This window comes from Thalassophryne amazonica, chromosome 1 (assembly GCF_902500255.1).
Source record: "Thalassophryne amazonica chromosome 1, fThaAma1.1, whole genome shotgun sequence".
Lineage (NCBI taxonomy): Eukaryota > Metazoa > Chordata > Actinopteri > Batrachoidiformes > Batrachoididae > Thalassophryne > Thalassophryne amazonica.
This window is the reverse complement of record NC_047103.1, coordinates 104,662,927-104,667,944: the sequence shown is the minus strand read 5'-3', so window position 1 is coordinate 104,667,944 and position 5,018 is coordinate 104,662,927.

The window sequence follows — 5,018 nt, the reverse complement described above, 5'->3', positions numbered from 1 at the left end:
CAGATGTCAGCGGTAGGAGGCAGTAGCAAAAGATTCTGGCCCCGAACCATGACAGGTTTGGGGTTAAATCTGGCACAGTGATGAGACGCGATTAACGTCAGCTGTGAGCACCCACTCAGTGAAGATCCAGATCAGCAGTGAGAACCCACTCAGTGAAGATCCAGATCAGCTGTGAGACGCCGCTCTGTCAATTCCATGCGCTGTCTTGACAGATGGGGCAGGGCCCACATGCAACATGACCAGTGGTGGGCACTCTTCCGATAATCCGATAGATAATTATCGAAGATAATGTTTTCATTATCGGATTATCTTTTTAGATAACTTTAAAAACCATTATCGGACTAATTATCTTCCGATGAATTGTCGTTGAGACCTACCTGTTGAAAGTTTCCTAAGAGATGTATAGTTCTACCCTCTACAAACAGAAGCAAGCTAGTTTCAGGAGAAACCAGTCTACCCTCTGCAGGCAAAAAAGAACTGGTCATAAAAAAAAAAAAATCATTTCCTTTAACACCATATTGAAACGCTGGCAATATCACCCAAGTCATCCAGAGGCATACATTTTTAACTTATGGTTCAAATTTTAACCAAACTAATTTTGGGCAAGTTATTTAAAATTACTGTCATGCCTGAAGTTTTATAAAGTGAAAACATCAGATATATGTTTTAATTTTAAAGTAATGTGCTAATTTTTAAGGTTTTGTGAGCACATGCTGTGCCCAGCAGTGCATTATGGGTAATCTCAGTAGGTTCACGACAGGACAAATGCATTTCAGACACTCTGTTCAGGCTCCACGGACAGCAGCATTAAACTCTAGTGCCTAAAACTCTCGTGAATATATTCTCTGGGTTTATAGATGTTTTTGTATTTGCGTTTGTTAAATTCCACACATCTTAAATCAATGTAGCAGACATGGATTATGTGGAATTTTGTTTTGGCAAGTTTTCAAGGCCTCTACTGCCATCTACTGGCCAATAGTGTTCATGGCAGTATTTTCCCTAAGTACTAAGCGTCTGGGCACCAGTAGATGGCAGTGTTCTATTTATTTGGACCCCGGTTATATCAGATGGTTGTCAAATCAACTTTTTGGCTTTGCAAATGGCTTTTTTTTAACAAATTAAGTTGAAAAACAATACAACAACAACAACAACAGCAAAACCCATTACAAGACAGCTCTGCAGTGTTTACACATGCACAGTGTGAGCGGTTGGATGCTTGTAGCTCTTCAGGAGCAGGATACAGAATAATATCAAACAGGTTTGATTTTCATTCGACCATATGATTGGCGATCAGGAGGTGGTCGTCAGATGTTGAACGCAGCTTGTTACTCCATGTACACTACACGATGCAGGACGCATGATTAACCTGAAACTCGGTCCAAAAATTTCTCACACGAATGAAAAATCATCTGAAAAAGGACCAAAACTCACACAGTGTAAAGCCAACATTTATGTGTCAACACAATATTGAGTGCACATTTTACATCATAAAATGTGCGCATGGCACTAATAAAATGTGCGCACATTCTCTCCACATGCAAAACATTTTGCGATGACACTTCCAGGGCTCCATAAAAATGCCTGTTTTTACAAATACAAAATGGAATATTTTACAAAAGCACATTTATCTGTAAACACCAACACACGACACACGTCACATTAACGTGTTGGTTTACATAATGAATGACTGAACCAATCAGTATTTAGCGGAGGCACTTTTACCCAGAATCCTTTGTGATCTGTCTGTGTTTATTACAAAACCTCAGAATTAGTGCATTATTCAACATTAAAAGATATATGTTATATTTTACCTTTGTACAAATGACAGAATTGACATTAATGGAGTTATTCTATCAGTATTCACACAAAACCATAAGTCAGGATGCCTTTATTTTTCAAGACCTCTGCCTAACCGGAGCATTGTGATTGGTAGAGAGCTGGCTTTGTGGCTGCTCTCAGGGTGCTGCAGTGCTGTAGATTTGGAGCTTCTATAAGGGGGGCATTATGTTTAAACATGGCAGTGCTGATTCATTGTTTGGGTCTTTTGTTCGTTTTTATGCTTCCAAAAGCGATCGTGGTGTTAAAACTCAAATTCAGCTTGTTAGCAGTTGCAAATGTACCAGAGGCAATATTGGAATTTATTGGTTATCTGTAACTTCCGTTACATTTTTGGGTGGTTCATCGGTTTATCTTTATCAAAGATAACCTTTCAGTTATCTGATTATCTGTTATCGAAGTTAATTTTTTGGTTATCTGTACCCACCACTCAACATGACAGCCGGGATTAGAGCCCTGACGTAGCACACAGTGGATGCACCCAGCCACTTCACCCAGCAGCTCCATCTCAGCTTCACCCTTAAACACAAAGACAGACAAAAGCCAGCAGACCAGGGGCAAACCACAACAGATATATTAACAAACTTGTTTTGTTAAAAGCAGTTTACTAGCTACTCACTATTTTTTGTAATATTTCATACATTTGTCATTTATTTGAGAACATTTTATTTAACTTATTACCAGGCAGCACTTTGCAATTATTTTATTTTCCTGTTTGTATGATGTTACAATAAATTATTGGTTTAAACATAACGCAAATTTAGGTTTTGCATTTTGTTCCCATACTGTACTGAAAATTAACCAAACTGTGACCTCAGAACCGAGGGATGTACCGAACCGCGATTTTTTTGTATTGTTACATCCCTAGAAATAATTATTGTACAACCCCAATTCCAATGAAGTTGGGACGTTGTGAAAAATGTAAATAAAAACAGAATACAATGATTTGTAAATCCTCTTCAACCTATGTTCAATTGAATACACCACAAAGACAAGATATTTAATGTTCACACTGATAAACTTTGTTGATTTTGTGCAAATATTTGCTCATTTTTAAATGGATGCCTGCAACACATTTCAAAAAAGCTGGCACAGTGGTATGTTTACCACTGTGTTACATCACCTTTCCTTCTAACAACACTCAAGCCTTTGGGAACTGAGGACACTAATTGTTGAAGCTTTGTAGGTGGAATTCTTTCCCATTCTTGCTTGATGTACGACTTCACTTGCTCAACAGTCCGGGGTCTCTGTTGTATTTTGCGCTTCATAATGCACCACACATTTTCAATGGGCAACAGGTCTGCACTGCAGGCAGACCAGTCAAGTACCTGCACTCTTTTACTATGAAGCCGTGCTGTGGTAACATATGCAGAATGTGGCTTGGGATTGTCTTGCTGAAATAAGCAGGGATGTCCCTGTAAAAGATGCCGCTTGGATGGCAGCATGTGTTGCTCCAAAACCTGGATGTACGTTTCAGCATTGATGGTGCCATCACACATGTGTAAGTTGCCCATGCCGTGGACACTAACACACCCCCATACCATCACAGATGCTGGCTTTTGAATTTTGTGCTGGTAACAATCTGGATGTTTTTTTTCCTCTTTGGTCCGGAGGACACGATGTCTATGATTTCCAAAAACAATTTGAAATGTGGACTCATCAGACCACAGCACACATTCCACTTTGCGTCTGTCCATTTCAAATGACCTTGGGCCCAGAGAAGGTGGCGGCTTTTCTGGATGTTGTTGACATATGGCTTTCGCTTTGCATGGTAGAGTTTTAACTTGCACTAACTGTGTTAACTGACAATGGTTTTCTGAAGTGTTCCTGAGCCCACGCGGTCAGATCCTTTACACAATGATGTTGGTTTTTAATGCAGTGCCAACTGAGGGATCGAAGGTCACGGGCATTCAATGTTGGTTTTCGGAAGGTTCTCCAGATTCTCTGAATCTTCGGATTATATTATGGACTGTAAATGATGGAATCCTTAAATTCCTTGCAATTGAACATTGAGAAATATTGTTCTTAAACTGTTGGACTATTTTTCACACAGTTGTTCACAAAGTGGTGATTCTCACCCCATCTTTGCTTGTGAATGGCTGAGCCTTTTGGGGATGCTCCTTTTATATCCAGTCATGACACTCACCTGTTTCCAATTAACCTGTTCACCTGTAGAATGTTCCAAACAGGTGTTCTTTCAGCATTCATCAACTTTCCCAGTCTTTTGTTGCCCCGTCCCAACTTTTTTGAAACGTGTTGCAGGCATCCATTTCAAAATGAGCAAATATTTGCACAAAAGCAAAGTTTATCAGTTTGAACATTAAATATCTTGTCTTTGTGGTGTATTCAATTGAATAAAGGTTGAAGAGGATTTGCAAGTCATTATTTGCAAAAATTATTTCCATTTTACACAACGTCCCAACTTCATTGGAATTGGGGTTGTATATACACAGTGTCCAGCGCAGAGTGCGTGGCAGGCAGTGGAACAAAGAATGGCGTCCAGCTGGGATCACAGTGGGTGGGATCATCACGACGATGTGTGTGCTATTGTGTGAATCAAAGACATGCTTGTGTCAGGGGGCCTTTAGATGGCTGTGCTGGGTTTCTTCTTTCAGCCCTTACCCTTTTTCACTTGATTACAGATTTTGATTTTTGATTTTTTAATAATATGTGAGAACATGCTTTTTCTAAATGACACTGAGTTGTGCAGTGCTAGATGGGAGGAAGTGGAAAGAAGTTAGTATAATAGAAGAGGGGTTTAGAGGACAGATGATTGAATTTAATTAGAATTGGACAGAATTTGGAAGTAAAAACAGTAAAATTGCAGGGGAAGAGAAAGAACAGAGACTGCTGAAGTAAAGGTGGATAAAATAAAAGAAGACCTGAGGAAAAAAGGTTTGTGGGGATGGATGTTTGAGACTGGGCTGCATGGAGAAAGTCCATCAGAAACACCAACTCAGGCAGACGTGGAGAAAAAAATAAGCTGAAGAACAAGCAGAAAATGATAAAGAAAAAAACAGTCTGCCTTCATTATGGTAAAGCCAAACCTTGTAATTAAGTTTGATTGAAAATGTTATATGTGTTGTGTAATCCTTATAACAAACAGACAGGCAAACTCCTAAGCTTCCTGGAAGGTAATTAATGTTTGTGCTGCTGTTGTGATGACGATAAGGGAGTAATAC